Source organism: Balaenoptera musculus, chromosome X, assembly GCF_009873245.2.
Source record: "Balaenoptera musculus isolate JJ_BM4_2016_0621 chromosome X, mBalMus1.pri.v3, whole genome shotgun sequence".
NCBI classification, from domain to species: Eukaryota; Metazoa; Chordata; class Mammalia; order Artiodactyla; family Balaenopteridae; genus Balaenoptera; species Balaenoptera musculus.
Window position 1 is genome coordinate 41320416 of NC_045806.1, and position 21654 is coordinate 41342069.

Genomic DNA, 21654 nt, shown 5'->3' on the forward strand with positions numbered 1-21654 from the left:
CTGGGACAAAGTAGGAGAGTGGCATGGACATATATACACTACCAAATGTAAAACCGATAGCTAGTGGGAAGCAGCCACATCACACAGGGAGATCAGCTCGGTGCTTTGTGACCACCTAGAGGCGTGGGATAGGGAGGGTGGGAGGGAGGGAGACGCAAGAGGGAAGAGATATGGGGATATATGCGTATGTATAACTGATTCACTTTGTTACAAAGCAGAAACAAACACAGCATTGTAAAGCAATTATACTCCAATAAAGATGTTAAAAATAATAATAAAATTAAAAAAAAAAGAAAAGACAATGAACAGATGCCAACATTGAGATAATATAGATGTTGGAATTATCTGACAAGGATTTTAGAGCAGCCATCATAAAAATGCTTCATTGTGCAATTATGAAAAAACACAACACAAATGAGACAATAGAAAATCTCAGCAAAGAAACAGAGGATGTAAAGTAGAACTAAATGGAAATTTTAGAACTAAAAAATATAGTAACTGAAATAAGAAACTCAGTGGATGGACTCAATGACAGAATGGAGAGGACAAAAGAAACAGTGTACTTGAAGACAGAATAGAAACAAACCAATCTGAACAACTACAGAGAGAAAATTAACTGGAAAAAAAATGAAGACAGCTGAGGGACATGTGAGACTATAACAAAAGATTTGACATTCGAATCATTGGTGTCTAAGAGGAGAGGAAAGAGTATGGGGCTGAAAAAGTATTTGAAGAAGTAATGGCTGAAAATATTGCAAATTTGGCAAAAGACATCAACTTACATATTCCAGAAGCTGAATGAAACACAAACAGGATAAAACAACAGCAACAAACAACAATAAAAATCCATGCCAAGACACATCATAGTCAAACTTATGAAAACTAAAGAGAAAGAAAAAATCCTGAAAGCAGCTGGAGAGAAATGATGCATTATCTATAAAAGAAAAACAATTTGAATGATAGCAAATTTCTCATCGGAAACCAGAAGGAAGTGGTACAACATTTTCCAAATGCTGAACTTTCAGCCCAGGATCCTATCTCCACTGAAAATATCCTTCAGGAATGAAGAAGACATCAAGACATCCTCAGATAAAGGAAAACTAAGAGAATTTTTTGCCAGCAGACCTACCATAAAACAATGGCTAAAGGAAGTTCCTTAAACAGAAAGGAAATTCTAAAGGAAGAAAACTTGGGACATCAGTAAGGAAAAAAGTATACGGAAAGAGCAAATATGTAGGTATATACTTTCTTTCTCCTAAGTTTTCTAAATTATGTTTGACAGTTGAAGCAAAAATTATAACACTATCTAATATGGTGCTCAATGCATGTAAAGGAAATATTTAAACACGGGAGGATAAAGCGACATAAGGTAATTAAGGTTCCATGCTTCCCTGGAAGTGGTAAAATGATACCAGTAGATTTTGATAAGTTGTGTTTATATTACATGATACATAGAACATCCAGTTAAAAAGCTATATAAAGTGACCCCCCTGAAAACACTATGAATAAATCAAAATGGAATTCTTTAAAATGTTCAAATACTCCAAAGAAGGGCAGGAAAAAGAAAAGAGAAAAACAAAAATAGAGAGAATAAACAGAAAACACAAAATATGACAGACTTAAACCTTAACATATAATTACATAAAGTATAAATGTAAATATACCAATTGTAAGATAGAGATGGACAGATTAGATTTAAAAAATCATGACCCAACTATATACTGTCTATAAGAAATTTACTATAAATATAATGATATATGTAGGTTGAAAGTAAAAGAATAGAAATGATATATCATGTAAACATTAATTAAAAGGAAGCAGGATTGGATTTATTGGATAGAGTAGACTTCAGAATAAAGAAAATTACCAGGGACAGATAGGGACATTGCATAATGATAAAAGGGTCAATCTACCAAGAAGATATAGCAATCCACACAGACCTACTAGAGAATGGACTTGAGGATATGGGGAGGGGGAAGGGTAAGATGTGACAAAGTGAGAGAGTGGCATGGACATATATACACTACCAAACGTAAAATAGATAGCTAGTGGGAAGCAACCGCATAGCACAGGGAGATCAGCTCTGTGCTTTGTGACCACCTAGAGGGGTGGGATAGGGAGGGTGGGAGGGAGGGAGATGCAAGAGGGAAGAGATATGGGAACATATGTATATGTATAACGGATTCACTTTGTTATAAAGCAGAAACTAACACACCATTATAAAGCAATTATACTCCAATAAAGATGTTAAAAAAAATAGATATAGCAATCCTGAATGTATATGCACCAAGCAACTGAATGGCAAAATATGTGAAGAAAAATTTGATAGAACTGAAAGGAGAAATAGACAAATTCACTAGTTGGAAACTTCAATACCCTTCCTTCAACAATTGATAGAACAACTAGACAGAAAATCAGCAAGGTTATAAAAGAAATCAAGAGCACCATCAACCAACAGGATCTAAGCAACATTTATAGAGCATTCTACCCAACAATAGCAGAATACACATTCTTTTCAAGTGCCCATGGAACATATACCATATAGACCATATCCTAGATCATACAACAAACCTCAACAAATGTAAAAGAGTTGATATCATATGTAGTGTGTTCTCTAACCACAATGGAATCAAACTAGTAATTAATAACAAAAAGACAGGAGAATCTCCAAACACTTGGAAACTTAACAACATACTTCTAAATAATCCAAGAATCAAAGAGGAAGTCTCAAGGGAAATTTTAAAAATACATTGAACTGAACAAAAATGAAAATACAACATATCAAAATTTGTGGGATACTGTTATGTTGTGAAAGGCAGTCTTGTGCATGCAGTCTTTCAACTCCCACTTGTCCATATAAGAATGGGCCTTGGGCCTGGAACACTTTCTTACCAAGGATAAAGAGCCCACACAGCCTGTGTTGGGCTTATTGCCTTGTGTGGGAATATATTTCCCTATTTCAGACTCAATGTGTGCTATTTTGTTCTGTTGAAGCTTGTACATCAGTGACCCCTAGGCACAGCCCCAGCTTTCAATTTTTCAGCCTCCATGGGGGAGGGGTGGGAGTCCTTCCTCTGTGGCATGAGAGAGGTGTGAGGAGTATCTTACTTTAGTTTATATTCCTTTGCTAACTAATGAAGTTGAGCATCTTTTCCAATGCTAATTTGCCATTTGGCTGATGGAGGACCCGCTAGCCATGAGGAACTGATGCACACTATTGAAACTGATCTTGCTCTGTCTCTTCTCTGTGTGAGTAAAGTGTTGTTCCATCCAGTGCTTGACTGTGTTGTGCTTTCCTTGGTAACACTGATACCAAGATGCCGTGGGCAGAAGTGTTCAGAGTCCTCCCCTGGGATTGATAACCAGTGTACAAGCTAAAGCAGTGTTGTGAGGAAAATTTATAGCACTAAAGGTATACATTTGAAAGGAGAAAAAGCCTTAAATCAATAATCTAAACTCATTTCAAAACACTAAAAAAGAAGGGCAATGTAAACCCAAAGCCAGCAGAAGAAAGGAAATAATAAAAGTAGAAGCAGAAATCAATGAAATTGAAAACAGGGAAACAATAGAGAAAACCAATGAAACAAAGAGCTGGTTCTCCAAAAAAAGAACAATAAAATAAACAAACCTCTAGTAAGACTGACAAAGGAAAAATCAAAGAAGACACAAATGACTAATATCAAAAATGAAATAGGGGATATCATTACAGACCCTGCAGACATCAAAAGAATAATTTAAAAAATACAATGAACAACTTTACACACATAAATTTGACAAGTTAGATGAAATGGTCTAATTCCTCAAAAAGTACAAACTACCACAACTCTTCCAATATGAAATAGTTCATTTGAATAGCTTCATAATTGTTAAGGAAATTGAATTTGCAATTAAAAAAACAACTGAAATAGAAGTCTCTAGGCCCAAATGGTTTCAATGGAGATTTCCACAAACTTTTCAAAAAGAATTAACACCAACTCCACACTATCTCACCCAGAAAATAGAAGAGGGAATTCTTCCTAACTCATTCCATAAAACCTGATAGCAAAACTAGACAAAGAGTACAAAAAATACATTATTGATGTGCTAATGTTTTCCTGCTGGGTTTATATGTAGTTTGCACAGCAAATTTTGCACATTTTGTCATCACCTGTATTTGAAAATAGGATGTGTCTTGATGAATTATCTCATTATCTAACCCTACCCCCAAAAAAGTCCAACAAAAGAAAACTGGAGACCTTCATGAACATAGATGCAAAAATTCTAAACAAAATATCAGCAAATATAATTCAACAATATATAAAAAGAATTATACACCATGACCAAGTGGAGTTTATTCCAAGAACACAAGACTAGTTCAATATTTGAAAATCAATGTAATCCACCATATTATCAGCTTAAACAAGAAAAATCATATGATCATATCAATTGATGCAGAAAAAGGTTTTGACAAAATCCAACACCCATTCATGATAAAAACTCTCAGAAAACTTGAAATAGAGGGAAACTTTGCCAACTAGATTTTAAAAAATCTACAAAAAACCCCACAAAACACAAAAACTACAAGAAACATCATACTCAATAGTCAGAGACTGAATGTTTGCCCCCTAAGATCAGGAACAAGGCATGACATCAACAATCACCACTCTTATTCAACACAGTAATAAAAGTTCTATCCAGTGCAATGAGGCAAGAAAACCAAATAAAAGCCATACAAATAGAAAAAGAAGAAATAAAACTGTCCCTATTTGCAGATGATATGGTGGTCTACACAGAAAATCCCTAGGAACCTACACAAAAACTTCTAGAAGTAATAAGTGGCTTCAGCAAGGTTACAGTTACAAGAACAACACACAAAAATCAGTTGCATTTTCTTGTAATGGCTTGCAGAATCATAAGGTGTCCCCAGAGTCGGTTTGTCAATGTGTTCTGAAGGAAACCTGGGACACAGCCAAATGCAAGCAAAGTCATCCTCAGACAGAAATATTCCTAAAGAAGAGTGCAAAATAATCACACTGGAATGAAACAACATGAAATCATGGTGAAGTACTAGGAGGATGGTGTTCCGTGTGGGGTATAATTAAATAATTTTAATTAATTAATTTATTATCTGCCTTCTTTCAAAATCGATTTAAGAAGACTGCTTGTAATCTAAAATAGGGAAAATGGACAGAGTCTATGTTTTTGTTAAAGTTGATGCAGAACTTTCAATGTAAACAGCCATTGTATCTGGTGGATATGACTTTTCCAACAATATAAAGACATACTCTGTCCTGGAAACAAACAAGCAAAAAATCAGGTGTATTTTTACACACTGCAAATGAACATAATGAAACAAGTTAAAAATATAATACTTTAGGGACTTCCCTGGCAGTCCAGTGGTTAAGACTCCACACTTCCACGGCAGGGGGCACGGGTTCAATCCCTGGTCTGGGAACTAAGATCCCGCAGCCAAAAAAAACAAACCAAAACCAAAACTAAACCAAAACCAAAACCAAAACAAAAAACAATACTTTACATCACTCAGAAAACGAAATATTTAGGTGTAAATGTAACAAAACATGTAGAGGGCTCCTATGCTGAAAACTACAAAACGTTGATGAAAGAAATCAACAAAGATCTAAATAAATGGAGAGAGATACTGTGTTTATGGCTTGGTAGCCTCAACTTAGTAAAAATACCAATTCTCCACAAGTTGATATACAGACTTAATATAATTTCTATCAAAATCTCAGCAAGAATTTTTTGTAGATATAGGCAAAATTATTCTAAAATCTATGTGGAAAGACAACGGATCTAGAATAGCTAAAACAATTCTGACAAAGAATAAAGTGGGAGAAATAAATCTACCTGATTTCAATACTTTTTATTTAACTATGGGAATCAAGACAATGTGGTATAGATGAAGGGATAGGCACATAGATTAACGGAACAGAATAGAGGACCCAGAAACAAGCATAGTCAACTAATTTTTTTACAAAGGTACAAAAACAATTCAATGTCTTTTCAACAAATGGTGCTAGAGTAATAGGACACTCATAAGCAAAAAACAAACAAACAAAAATGAAACAAAACCCAAAAATGAATCTCATTCTTAATATCACATTTTATAAAAAATTAACCCAAAATGAATCATAGATTTATATGTAAAATGTAAAACTATAAAACTGTTGGAAGACAACAGAAGAGAAAATCATCAGGACTTAGGGCTTAGTGAAGAGTTCTTAGATATGACACCAAAAACATAATCTTTTAAAAGAAAAAATAGATAAATTTGACTTCATCAAAATTAAAAATTGTGGCTCTATAAAAGACACTCTTAAGAGGATGAAATGACAAGCTGCAGACTGAGAGAAAATATTCACAAACCCCTTATTTGACAAAAGACTCATATCTATAACATAATAAGAACTCTCAAAATTCAACATTGAAGAAACAGACAACCCAATTAGAAAATGGGCAAAAGACATGAAGAGACATTTCACCAAAGAGAATATATGGAGGGCAAATAAGCACATGAGAATATGTTCAACATCCACAGACAAGCATATTCTAACATCTATATGGAAAGGCACAGCTCCTAGAATAGCTAAACCAGTCTTGAAGAAGAATAAAGTGGGAGAATCACTCTAATAGATATTAAGGCTTACTGCATGGGTACAGTAATCAAGACTGTGGTTTTGGCAGAGGGACAGACACAGATCAATGGAACGGAATAGAGGATCCAGAAATAGCCCCACATAAGTATGGCCAACTGATATTTTTACAAAGATGCAAAACAAGTAAGTGGTGCTAGAACAACTGTACATTCAGGGCAAAAAGAACCTCAACCTAAACCTCACTCCTTACACAAAAATTAACTCAAAATGGATCACAGACTTAAATGTAAAATGTAAAACTATAAAAATTTTTAGAAAAAACATAGGAGAAAATCTTTAGGATTTAGGGCTAGACAGAGTGTGGTATGATAAGAAATATATATTTGGTTTTTGTTCCTGGCACAGATCTCTTAAAAGCCCTGAGATTTCTTAAGTGAAAGGAGTGATAAGAGCATCTTTTGTTAGTTTGTTATTCCTTACAAGCCCCTTCCAACGATGCCTGAGTTTATGCTGATGAAGGGACTCTTGGTGGGTTCTTAGATAACTTTAGGGTGGGGGCTGGTTGCCAAAGGAACCAATCATTTGGTTATAGGACTTGATTAGAGGGTTGAAACTTTCAGTCCCACTCCCCCACCACCACCTCCCTCCTAGGGAGGGGAGAGGAGCTGGAGATTGAGTTCAATCACCAATGGCCCATGATTTAATCAATGGGATCTACATGATGGAACCTCCATATAAACCCCTCCAGAAAAATCCCTAAATGATGAGGTTTGGAGAGCTTCCAGGTTGAACACAGATGTGCTGGGAGGAAGGCATGTCCAGAGAGGGCATGGAAGCTCTATGCCTCTCCCCCAATACCTTGCCCTGTGTATCTCTTCCATCTGGCTGTTCCTGAGTTGTGTCCTTTACAATAAACTGGTAAACATAGTGTTTTCCTGATCTCTGTGAGCTATTCTAGCAAATTATTGAACCTGAAGAAGAGGCCCTGGGAACCCCCAATTTATAGCCGGTAAATCAGAAGTATGGGTGGCCTGGGACTTGCAGTGACTGGCATCTGAAGTGGGGGCAGTCTTGTGGGATTGAGCCCTTTAACTTATGGGATCTGATGCTAACTCCAGGTAGGTAGTGTCAAAATTGAATTGAATTGTTGGACATTCAGTTGCTGTCAGAGAATCAGAGAATGACAAAGTTTTTAGACTGGACACCAAAAGCATAATCCATAAAAGGAAACACTGATAAACCGGGTCTTGCCAAAAATTTAAAAACTTTTGCTCTGAAAAAGACCAGAGGTTGGAAAGGATGAAGAGGATGAAAAGCCAAGCTACTGACTGGGAAAAATACTTGAAGACAACATATCTGACAAAAGACTGGTATCTAGAATATGTAAAGAACTCTCAAAACTCAACAGTAAAATCATCCAAACAATTCAATTAGAAAATAGGCAAAATGCATGAACAAACATTTCACCAGAGGATATACAGATGGCAAATAAGCATATGAAAAGGGGTTCTGTATTATTTATCAGGGAAATGAAAATGAAAACTAAAATGAGATATCACTATACATATATCAGAATGGCTAAAATAAAAAATAGTGACAACACAAAATGCTGGTGAGGTTGCAGAAAAACTGGATCTCTCCTACACTGCCGGTGGGAAACGGTTTGGTAGTTTCTTATAAAACTAAGCATGCAATTACCACACGGCCCAGCAATAGTACTCTTGAGCATTTATCCCAGAGACATGAAAGCTTATATTTACACAAAAAATCTGTACATGAATGTTCATAGCAGCTTTACTGGTAATAGCTCAAAACTGGAATCAGTCCAGATGTCCTTCAACAAGCGACTGGTTAAACAAACTGTGGTACATCCACCCCAAGGAGTGCTATTCAACAAGAAAAAGGAATGAACTGTTGATACTCACGCTACTTGGATGGTTTTTAAGAACATGATGCTAAGTGAAAAAAGCCAACCTCAAAAGTTTATATACTGTATGATTTGATTAATATAACAATTTTGAAATGACAAAATTTTAGACATGGAGCACAGGTTAGTGGTTTCCAAGGGTAGTGGAGACAGGAGGGAAATAGGTGTGGTTATAAAAGGGCAACACTAGGGATCCTTGTGATGTTGGAACTGCTCAGTATTTTGACTATGGTGATGGATACACAAACCTACACAGGTGATAAAATTGTATAAAACTTGGTACACGCATATACACATACATGTATGAGTAAAATGGGAAATCTGGATAAGATGGTTGAATTGTATCAAGGTCAAAATTCTGGTTGGCATATTATACTTTAATTTTGTAAAATGTCACCATTGGAGGAAACTGGGCAAAGTGCACAAGGGATCACTTTGTACCATTTTTTACAACTGCATGTGAATCTATATCTCAAAATATATTTTAAGTAAAAAAAATTTTTAAAGGATGTTCAATGTCAATGTTTAAAAAGATGTTCAAAGCTTTTGTACAGTAAAGGAAGCCATCGACAAAACGAAAAGATAACCTACTGAATGGGAGAAAATATTTGCAAATGAGGTGACCGATAAGGTATTAATATCCAACATATATAAACAGCTCGTACAACTCAACATCAAAAAAACAAAAAAACCAATTAAAAAATGAGCAGAAGAACTGAATAGACATTTTTCCAAAGAAGAAAGGCAGATGGCCAACAGGCACATGAAAAGATGCTCAGCATCACTAATCATCAGGGAAATGCAAATCAAAACCACAATGAGATATCACCTCACACCTGTCAGAAGAGCTATTATCAAAAAGTCTACAAATAACAAATGTTGGCAAGTTTGTGGAGAAAAAGGAACCCTTGTACACTGTTGGTGGGAATGTAAACTGGTGTAGCCACTGTGGAAAATGGTACGGAGGTTTCTCAGAAAACTAAAAATAGAACTACCATATGACCCAGCAATTCCACTCCTGGATATATATCTGAAAAAAACAAAAACTCTAATTCGAAAAGATACATAAACCCCAATGTTCATAGCAGCACTATTCACAGTAGCCAAAACATGGAAACCACCTGTGTCCATCAACAGATGAATAGATAAAGAAGGGGCTTCCCTGGTGGTGCAGTGGTTGAGAATCTGCCTGCCAATGCAGAGGACACGGGTTTAAGCCCTGGTCTGGGAAGATCCCACATGCCGCGGAGCAACTAGGCCCGTGAGCCACAACTACTGAGCCTGCGCGTCTGGAGCCTGTGCTCCGCAACAAGAGAGGCCGCAATAGTGAGAGGCCCGCGCACCGCGATGAAGAGTGAGAGGTCCGCGCACCGCGATGAAGAGTGAGAGACCCGCGCACCGCGATGAAGAGTGGCTCCCACTCTCTGCAACTAGAGAAACCCCTCGCACAGAAACGAAGACCCAACACAGCCAAAAATAAATAAATAAAAATTAAAAAAAAAATAGATAAAGAAGATGTGATATATATATATAATGGAATACTACTCAGCCATAAAAAATAATGAAATTTTGCCATTGCAGCAACATGGATGAACTTGGAGGGCATTATGCTAAGTGAAATAAGTCAGACAGAGAAAGATAAATACTGTATGACATTGCTTATATGTGGAATCTAAAATATACAACGAACTAATGAATAAAACAAAAAAGCAGTGGACTCACAGATATAGAGAACAAACTAGTGGTTACCAGTGTGGGGAAGAGGGGCAATATAGGGGTCTGAGAGTGGGAGGTACAAACTATTGGGTGTAAGATAGGCTCAAAGGTGTATTGTACAACACGGGGAATATAGCCAATATTTTGTAATAACTGTAAGCGGAAAGTAAACTTTTAAAAGTGTATAAAAATAAAAAAAATTTTAAAAAGATGTTCAATGTCATTAGCCATTAAGGAAATGCAAATTAAGACAATGATGATATAATCACTGCACACCTATTAAAACAGCTAAAAATGTTTTAAATAGCGACAATACCAAATTCTGGAGAAAATGCAGAGAAATGATCTCTCATATGTTGTCAGCGGGAATGTAAAGTGGTACAGACACTCTGGAAAACAGTTTGGCAGTTTCTTTAAAAAAGTGACCCAGCAATTGCACTTCTGGGCATTCATTCTAGAGAAATGAAATCTTACATGTACACAAAAATATGTACAATTGTTCATAGCAAGTTTATTTGTAATAGCCTCAAACTGGGGACAACCAAAATGTCCCTCAGTAGATGAATAGTTAAACAAACTGTAGTACATCTATAATATGGAATAATACTCAGCAATAAAAAGAAATGAACTATCATTACAACGATAGTTGTAAGGATGGTTTTCAAGGACATTATGTTGAGTGAAAAAAAAATCTCAAAGGCCACATACTGCATGGTTCCATTTATATAACATTCTCAAAATAACAAAATTATAGAGATGGAAAACAGATTATTGGTGGCCAAAGGTTAGGGATGATGGTGGGGGTGAAAAGTATAAAAAGGGTAATAGCTCTGTATCTTGATTGTGGTGGTTATTACACGAATCTACACACATGGCAAAATGACAAGGAATTAGGCACACACATTGTACCAATGTTAAATTTTTATACTGTATTATGATTTTATAAGATGTAACTACTGGGGGGAACTGGGTAAAGGGTACATGGGATTTCTCTGTCTTATGTTTGCAACTTCGTATGAATCTATAATTATTTCATAATAAAGAGTTTTTAAAAATCACAATTACCCTGGGAGATTTTATTATAATATAATGGGTCAAGTAGACCAAAAAAGAAGTAAAGAGGATTTGAAAAATATAATCAATGCTAGATTTAATTCTGTCCAATTAATATACTCTTCTTTTAAACTCATGGCACAGTTAAAAAAAACTTTTTAAATTGTGTAACTTGGACTCAAAGAAAAAAATATTGATATTTCTTAAAAATTAGAGTTTTGGCAGGCTATATTGACAACAATCCTACAAAAATCAGAAATATAGAATCAAAATTGCTAAGAGACTATGTCTTAAACATCCTCACCACAGAAAAGAAATGATAATTATGTGACAGGATGGAGGTGTTAGCTAAAGCTACTGTGGTAATCATGTCGTAATTTATAAATTTATAAACATACCAAATCAAAACACTGTATACCTTAAACTTACACAATGTTATATGACAATTATATTTCAATAAAAAAGAAATATAGGGCTTCCCTGGTGGCGCAGTGGTTGAGAATCTGCCTGCTAATGCAGGGGACACGGGTTCGAGCCCTGGTCTGGGAAGATCCCACATGCCACGGAGCAGCTGGGCCCGGGAGCCACAACTACTGAGCCTGCGCGTCTGGAGCCTGTGCCCCGCAAAGGGAGGGGCCGCGATAGTGAAAGGCCCGCGCACTGCGATGAAGAGCGGTCCCCGCACCGCGATGAAGAGTGGCCCCCACTTGCCGTAACTGGAGAAAGCCCTCGCACGAACCGAAGACCCAACACAGCCAAAAATAAATAAATAAATAAATAAAGTAGCTATAAAATAAAATAAATGCTTATTTAAAAAAAAAAAAAAAAAAAAAAAAAGAAATATAGAATAAAAAGATAACCAAATGATCAAAACTAGTTTGCAATTAAGAAATAGTCTCTACAGATACAAACTACTACACATAAAATAGATAATAAGAATTTACTGTATAGCACAGGGAACTATATACAATATCTTGTAATAACCTATAATGGAAAATAATCTGAAAAAATATATATATAACTGAATCACTTTGCTGTACACCTGAAACTAACACAACATTGTAAATCAACTATACTTCAATTAAAAAAAAGAAAGAAAGAAATATTCTCTAAGTAGAGTGATGATTACTAGGGGCTGGGGGGTGGGGGAAATGGGGAGATGTTGGTCAAAGGGTACAAACTTCCAGTTATAAGATGAACAAGTTCTGAAAATCTAAGGTACAACATGGTGATTTTTGCTAATGATATTGTATCATATGCTCGAATATTGTCTAGAGAGTAGATCTTAAATGTTCTTATCACACACACACACAAAGTGGTAATTATGTGACATGATGGAAGTGTTAGCTAACACTATGGTGATAATCATTTTGCAATATACAAATGTATCAAATCAACACACTGTACACCTTAAACTTATACAATGTTATATGTCAAGTATGTCTCAATAAAGCTGGGGGAAAAAGAAATATTCTCTAAACATGGCAGGATTGGGACTTCCCTGGCGGTCCAGTGGTTAAGACTCCATGTTTCCATTGTAGGGGGCGTGGGTTCGATCCCTGGTCAGTGAACTAAGATCTCACATGCCACATGGTGCAGCCAATAAATAATTAAACAAACAAACAAACAAACATGGCAGAATTGAAGATAAATTCAATAATAAAATTATAAACTTCATACCTAATTTTGAGACATGGCTAAAGTTATATTTAAGGGATATTTTAGCCTAAAATGTTTTTAATATTTAAAAAGAAAAGCCAAAGATAAATGAATTAAGTGCTAAACTTAAGAAATTAGAAAAAGAAAATAAAATATTCATGAGAAACCTGATAAAGGTAAAAGAGAAGGAAATATACATGTACACACACACACACACTTACATATCACACATATATTCACACAATTTTAGGAATGAAAAAGGAACTACTACCACAGATGTGGAAATGACCAGAATAATTTAAGCATTATATGTGGCTCTATGAAAATATAAAATCCCTAGCAAACATAAACCACCAAAATTAAACCCCCCAAAAGAAGAAATCTGTAAAGACCAGTAATCAGAGAAAATAAAATAATTAAAATTTACCATTTTAAAAGGCACCAGTTCTAAGTGTGTTTATAGCTGAACTTTAAAAAGAAGATAATTTCTATGCCATTTTAACATATAAAAAGATAGAGGGCTTCCCTGGTGGCGCAGTGGTTGAGAATCTGCCTGCTAATGCAGGGGACACGGGTTTGAGCCCTGGTCTGGGAAGATCCCACATGCCGCGGAGCGACTAAGCCCGTGAGCCACAACTACTGAGCCTGCGCGTCTGGAGCCTGTGCTCCGCAACAAGAGAGGCCGCGATAGTGAGAGGCCTGCGCATCTCGATGAAGAGTGGCCCCCGCTTGCCACAATTAGAGAAAGCCCTCGCACAGAAACGAAGACCCAACACAGCCATAAAAATAAATAAATAAATAAATATTTTTAAAAAAAAGATAGAAATCTCCTGAATTCCTTTTAAAAACTGCCATAACCTTAATACCAACACATGTTAAATATAGTACAAAAAAAGAAAAAAGAAAAGAAAACTATAAGCAGTTTTCTTATAGTGGCAAAAATTTTAAATAAAATATTACTAATTCAAATCCAAATGTATCTTATAAGAAAAATTCCCCTTGACCAAACAGAATTCTTCCAGGAAGGCAAAGATGCGGCCACATTACACGTCAATGTAATTCATTACAACAACCAATTAAAGAGAATAATACCATAAGGCTGTTAATATCAAAAAGCACCTGACACAATTCAGGAGCTATCCCTAATAAAAATACAAATTAAAATAGGAACATTAAAGAACTGTGTAAATATTACAACAACTACCCCCAAAATCACCAGAAAACATTATGCTAAAAAAAATGCCCAGATAAAAAGACTTAATATCATTAAAATGGCAATATTCCCCTAAATGTTGTACAGGTTCAACACAATCTCTATCAAAATCCCAGTGGCATTTTTGCAGAGGGTAACGAGCTGATCCTAAAATTCAGATAGAAATGCAAGGAACCTTCACTAACCTATTCACTATTCAGTGAATAGCCAAAATACTGAATAAGAACATAGTTGGAGGACACACGTTTCTCTATTTCAAAACTTGCTACAAAGCTACATAAATCAACACAGTATGGTACTGGCATAAAGGAGGCATATAGATGAATGAAATAGAATTGAGAGTTCAGAAATAAGCCTTTACACTCATGGTCAGTTGATTTTAGATAAGGGTTTCAGTACAATTCAATGGGGAAAGGAACATCTATGACATCAAAAGCACAAGCAACTGGGATGAAGTGAGAGAGTGTCATGGACATATATACACTACCAAATGTAAAATCGATAGCTAGTGGGAAGCAGCCAAATAGCATAGGGAGACCAGCTTGGTGCTTTGTGTCCACCTAGAGGGGTTGGATAGGGAGGGTGGGAGGGAGACGTAAGAGGGAGGGGATATGGGGATATATGTATATGTATAGCTGATTCACTTTGTTATACAGCAGAAACTAACACAATAATGTAAAGCAATTATACTCCAATAAAGATGTTTTTAAAAAAGCACAATCAACAATAACAAAAATAGATAAATTAAACTTCATAAAAATTAAAAACTTTTGTGCTACAAGGTCACCACCAAGAAAGTGAAAAGACACCCATAAAATGGGAGAAAATATATGCAAATCACATATCTGACCAGGGACTTGTATCCAGAATATATAAAGGATGCTTACAACTCAATGATACAAAGACAAATAATCCAATTAAAAAATAGGCAAAGAATTTGAACCGACATTTCTCCAGAGAAGACATACAAATGGTCAATTAAACACATTGTCTTAGTGTGTTCAGGCTGCTGTAAGGAACTACGATAAACTGGGTGGCTTAAACAGCAAACATTTATTTCATACAGTTCTGGAGGCTGGGAAATCCAAGCTCAAACGTCAGCAGGTTGGGTGTCTGGTGAGAACCTGCCTCCCAATTCATAGATGGCTATCTTCTTGTTGTGTCCTCACATGGCAAAAGGTGGAAGGGGGCTCTCTGAGGTCTCTTTTATAAGGGTACTAATCCCATTCATGAGGGCGCCACCCTCATGACCTAATCACCTCCCAAAGGCCTCACCTCCTTATACCATCACACTGCGGTTTAGGATTTCAACATAGAATGGGAGGGGCACATAAACATTTAGTCCATTGCAAACATGAAAAGTTGCTCAACATTCATTAGGGAAATAGAAATCAAAACCACAATGAGATACCACTTCACACCCACTAAGATGGCTAGAATAAAAAAAAAGACTTGTTAAGTGTTGATGAGGATATGACACATTGGAACCTTCATATATTGCTGTGGAATGTAAAATGGTGCAGGTTTTTTGAAAAACAGTTTGGCAGTTCTTCAAAGGTACCATACGATCTAGCAATTCCACTTCTGAGAGAAATGAAAACATACGTCTACACAAAAACTTGTACACAAATGTTCACATCAACATTATTCAGAGTAGCCAGAAAGTGAAAACAGCCCAAATGTCCATCAGCTGATGAATGGATAAACAAACTGTGGTATATCCATACAAAGGAATATTATTCAGTAATAAAGAATGAAGTACTGATACATGCTATAGCATGGATGAATCTTAAAAACATGCCAAGTGAAAGAAGATAGTCACCAAAGATCATATATTGTTTGATTCCATGTGTATGAAAGGTCTAGAATAGGCAAATTTATAGAAACAGAAAGTAAATTAGTGGCTGTCTGCAGCTGGAGGTATGGGGTGGGAATGAGGAATGAGTACGATGTTTCCTTTTGGGGTGATGAAATGTTCTAAAATTGGATTATGACGGTGGTTTGCACAACTCCTTGAATATACTAACAACCATTGAATTGTAAGCTTTAAATGGTGAAGTTTATGGTAGCTGAATTATATCAATAAAGCTGTTAGGAAAAAAAAAGATCACGTAGCTAATAAGTGGCCATGCAGGATTTCAAACCCCGTATCTGGAAAGGTGAAGGTATTCAACAAATGTTTGTTGAATGAATGAATGAATACCCTTCACTTTCAAATTAGCAACAAGATAGGGATACTCTCTATCAAGTATCACTCAACATTGTTCTGAAAGCTCTAGCTAATGCAATAGGAGAAGATGAAGTAATCAGAATAAATATTTGAAAGGAAGAGAGAGTATCATTGTTAATTGGATGTGACATGATATTATATCTAGGAAAACTAAGAGACCATAAAAGGCAACTGGAATTCACATGAGAATGTGATAGCTGGATTGGATAAGAAATAAAATACAAAAAAGAAATAAAAATTAAAAAATTTATATATTTTTTTCTATGAAAATAGAGAAATGTGCTATTCACTGTGATGATATCAAATTTAAAATATCTAAGAATGAACTTTTCAAAAAAGGTTCTGAATCTATAAGAAGAAAATTTAAAAATATAGTTTTAATGGTTGCTTTTGAAGTGAAATAAAATGGTTTTAACATTCATATAGAAGAATAAATGCTAAAAAAGATTAAAGAAAACAACCAAAAAAAAAAAAGGAACAGTGAGGGGATTAGCACTATTCAATATTAAAAGTATTTCTAAAGTCAAAACAATTTTTTGAAAGGGAGTAGATACATATATCAGAAGAAAAAATAGAGTTCAGAAATAGAACGATATACATTTGGGAATTTATGTGACAAAAGTGGCATTTAACTGAGTTAGAAAAGGGTGTTTATTTAATGATTGGTGCTGGCAAATTTTCTATCCAAATGGAAAATAGAAACTTTGATCTCATCTCACACCACACACCAGAATTTTCCAGTTGGATTACAATTTAACTTTAAAACAATAAAAATTTAAATTTAAGGCATATATTTATTTAAGCACAAAGCAGGAAGAACCCACTAGGCAAGACACGATATTCAGAACTTGTTAAGGAAAAATTACCTAATCAGATAATTATTTTTTCTAATTATATGTGAATACACCTTTCAAAAATCAAGATAAAAGAGAGATAAAGGGAAAAAATTACAATAAATGACAGAAGGTTAATATCCACAAATTAGTAAGACAAACTACATAAAGAAAAAAAAGAGCAAAGGATATGAAAATGTTTAAAAATACATTTCAAAGGCCAATAAATATGAGAAGATATTCAGCCACCAGTTGTCAGGAAAATGCACATCAAGGTAAGCTACATACTGTTGTGTTTGGCCCTCAGAATGGCAGAAATTAAAAAGTGCAGCAACATTCAGTGTGGGAGATGATTTTGGAATGAGCCCTTTTATATGTTGCTGGTGGGAGTTGCAATTTTACAAAAGTTTTGGACTTAAATTTCAGTACATACCATCCACTTCAAGGAACATCCATTCCTGCACCTAATAATCACTCAGATGACAGTCTCTGGCTATAATTTAGAAATCAATAACAAAAATTACAACTTTTTGGGAAATCAAAATCTCATAACTAAATAACTAAGGGATCAGAGAGAAAACCACAACAAAAATTAGAAAACACTATTAATAAACTATGGTGGAAATGTTACATATCAACACTTGTGACATGGAGCTAAAGTGTTCTTAGAGAAAAAATCATGAACTTAATGCTTATACTGTAAAAGAAAATGATTGAATATTAATGAGATAAGCATTCAATTTAGGAATTTAAGAATAAGAATAAAAGAAAAAACCCAAAGAAAAGAAAGAATGAAATCAAGGGCAGAAACTAATGACACAGAAAACAAAGATACAGGAGGACCAAGAAGGTCAAAGGTAGGTTTTTGAAACAATCCCATCTCAATCCTAAGACCACCTATCACTGACCCCATGAAGCAGGATATCTGATTCCACAGGCCCCTCTATCACTATCACTAGTCCCAAAGAAACGTTATCATTCATCCCACAGAGCTCCATCACTCACACCACAGAAACCTTGACCATCCACCCAATAAACCCCATCATATACCTCATAGACTCTGCAACACTAATCCCGCGGCGCTCATCACTCACCTCAAAAATTCTCCATCACTCACTCACTCATTCACTCTCCATTACTCACTCCACAAGCTCTCCATCATTCACTCCACAGACCACCCATTACTCTCCTCAAAGACCCTCATCACTTACCCCACTGAACTCCCATCATTCATCTCACAGACCCCTCCATCACTTACCCCACTAACCCCCTATGACACCCCACAGAACCCCCATCATTCGCCCCACAGGAACTCCAGCACTAACCCCAAAGAGCACACATCACACCTCCGAGACTGTATCACTCACACCACAGTCCCCATTCCTCACTGCACTTACGCCTGACCACTCACCCCACAAACCTCCATCGCTTATCCCACAGACTCAGTCACTTACCCCACATCCATCAGTGGCCTCCGAGGGTCCTCATCACTCACCCCACAGACTCCTCATCGCTCACCTCACCGATGCCCCCTGCTCACCCTATAGACCCTGCATCACTATGACCCCACAGACCCCCCAATACTCACCCCACAGACTACCTATTACTTTCCCTACTGCCCCCACCATTCACCCACAAACCCCTGTCACTCTACGCACCTCCTCATAAGTGACTCCAGAGAAGCCCCATCACTCACCCCACAGAGTACCATCACTGAGCCCGAAAGCCATGTCGTAACACCCCCATAATTATGTCAACGTTCTACTGGCCCTAAATCGCCGCCTCTGTTAAACTCAGTCCCGGAACCAGAAGTATTGAAACTGCCTCTGTGGGACTCCCACGTTTCTGGACTTCGCACTGCACATGCTCAGTGTCGGCGCGGAAGCGGCCGTTAGCCCCCAATTACACTGGGTGCACTCACGAGGTGTCAGTGCGTGTGCGTGTCTGTGTGTGTCGGAGGAGAGGCGGGCTTTCCGATTTTCTTTAGTGACTTCGTCAGGCCACTAACATGGCTGTCCCCTTGGGAGTGTCTCTCCGGGAGTCGCCATCTTGGGAGGGTGGGCATCTCTGCTGCGCCGGAGCCGGCGGTCCCCCGCCAGACCTTCCCCGGTGGGGTTTCCCGGGAGCCGATCGGGCCCAGCAGATCCGCCTGCGGATCCCGGACTCCTCCCTCCTGCGCCGCATGCTCCACCATTACCCCGAGGCGCGGGCCTGGCGCCTTCCCTTCTCTGCGCTCGGGGCCCCGCCCTCAGGCCGTATCCCCGGGGAGTCGCGGCATCTTCGCGCGTTGCAACCCCCCTTGCCCCTCTCCCCCATCCTAGCTAGAAAGACACCTCCAAGGCACCGGCCCAGACACTGGCCGGCCCCCGCCCCAGCCGCCGCTCCACTTCTCGGGGTGCGGAACGGCCCCCGATCGGCGCAGGCGGCTCGCGGCGGCAGGGCCCGGGGCGCCGCTACGTGCCCACCTGACGGCGCCTCTGTCCACCCGTCGGCTGGGGGCATCGCCCGGCTCTGGCTGTCACCGACCCTGGGTAGTTGCCACGGGGGGAATAGTACGTGTCAGATTTAGGCCAGGAAGCGGAAGTCGCCCGCAGCGAGAGTTTAACCACTCTGGGCGCAGGGAGCTGAGGTGATTGAGCGCCAGAAACCAAGCATCTGTGCAGGGAGCCATTGAGCTGGGCGGGGGGGCCGGGGGGGGGCTTGTGACATCAGTGGTGGGGCACGTCATCCAATTTTTTAAAAACTCGAGTAATCAGCCTTCCCAGTTTCCTTATAGAAGCATGAAGTTTAAACTTCTTTTCTAAAGATCCAAGTTTTGATTTGTTGCATTTTCATTAGTGTTCACTTTCAAGTGCTAATTTGTAATTTTCCCCCGTTTGACCCAAGAATTATTTAGAAGTCCAGTGCAGTCGAACATGCAAAAATTCTCCGAGACTCAAATGTCAAGGGAATGGTGACTTTATTCAGGCTGCTGCGACAAGAACAGCCCTGCGCAGTGTCTCCTGGAGCATGGAGAGTTTTATATGGGATAGGAATTTTATAGAAGGAAACCAAAGCAGCCAAGTGCCAGCTGCAAGTTTGGTGGGCTTTGGTCCGCAGGTGGAATGCTGCTGAAGGGAGCTGTTTTTGATTTGGCCCATCTCATTCTTTTGTATCCTGTTCTCATACTTAATGATTAAAGAAGGAACTTAGAGGGAGTGCAGAAAATTCTACAGTTCCTAACACCATTTTTCATTTCCTCAAACACAAAGTTAATCTCGATGTTAGTGATTTCTAACTTAATTGCACTGTGATCTGAGAATGTTGTCTGAATGATGTGGAGTTGAAATTTGTTGAAATTTGCCTTAAGGTTCAAGTACAGGCCCAGTTTTCAAAAATGTTTCATCTCTTGATTGAAAAAACCATATATTTTCCAGTAGTTGGGTTTAGTGTATATGTTTATTGGTTCAAGCTTGTTAGTTGGGCTGTTTAAAATGTGTATATTGTTCCTCTTTGCTATACACTTGAAACTAACACAACACTGTAAATCAACTATACTCCAATAAAAAATTTTTTTAAATGTGTATATCATTCCTGATGATTTTCTTCTGCTTGCTCCCTGAGTTACTGAGAGAGATTTCCCACTGTATTGATAAGTCAGGGTTTCATTTCACCAGTCAATTTTTGCTTCCTATATTTTTAAGTTTTATTATTAAATACAAGTAAGACTATTGTGTTGCTGAATAGATACAGCCAAATAACTTCCCCAAAAGATTTTTAACATTTCCTACTCCCACTAGCAAAATATGAGTCCATCAAGGCAAATCTTCTCTAGCACTGAATGTTGATGCTCTAATTTTTGCCAATCAGAGGGCTAATTTAACTGCTTTAATTTGCATTTTCTTGACCACTTGTACAACTGAAGATCTTTTTCTGTTTGTTGACCATTTAGATTTTCTCTTCTGCAAATCTTCATATCCTTTGTCCAATTTTCTTTGGAGTGATTTGTCTTTTTCTTATCAATTTGTAGGAGCTCTTTGTACACTAGGGATATTATTAAGTCTTTGTTAGTTAGTGGCATTGCAATATTTTCCCCCTAACTCTTTTTGCCCTTTGCATTTGTAGTTGTCCTTTGATCTGTAATTAGAAAAATGTATTCTTTCATCAAAAATAAGTTTTCTTTTCTGGCTTCTGTATTTCCTATCTTGTATGGTCCCCTTTCCCCATTCCAGGTAGTCCTAAAAAGATAGTCTTAACATTTATTTCATTTTTATTGTTTTAAATTTTTCTACTTTAACCTTTAATCTAGTTGAAATTTACTCTGGTATATGGTATGAGATCAAGGTCAAGCTTCACTGTTGCTGCATCAAATAAAAACAAATCTAGAATTAGATAGGGAGAGACTAATTAGAAAGAAAGACTATTGCAATAGGGAGAAGATTCCCATC

At 37.3% G+C, this 21654-nt stretch overlaps 1 protein-coding gene across 4 annotated transcripts in view; it reads right to left on the reverse strand.

The window, feature by feature from the left end:
- The window catches only part of ZNF41 (zinc finger protein 41), a 53385-nt gene extending 33524 nt beyond the window's left edge, over positions 1–19861 (reverse strand). For 2 of the 4 annotated variants that reach the window (XM_036840897.1, XM_036840900.1), the window contains exon 1: positions 19693–19861. The gene's annotated coding sequence lies outside the window, so the exon portion shown is untranslated. Of the gene's footprint in view, positions 1–18885; positions 18996–19148; positions 19227–19692 lie in introns of those variants that run through there. The other 2 variants (XM_036840899.1, XM_036840898.1) reach the window with 2 other exon arrangements.
- Positions 19862–21654: the final 1793 nt, after the last annotated feature.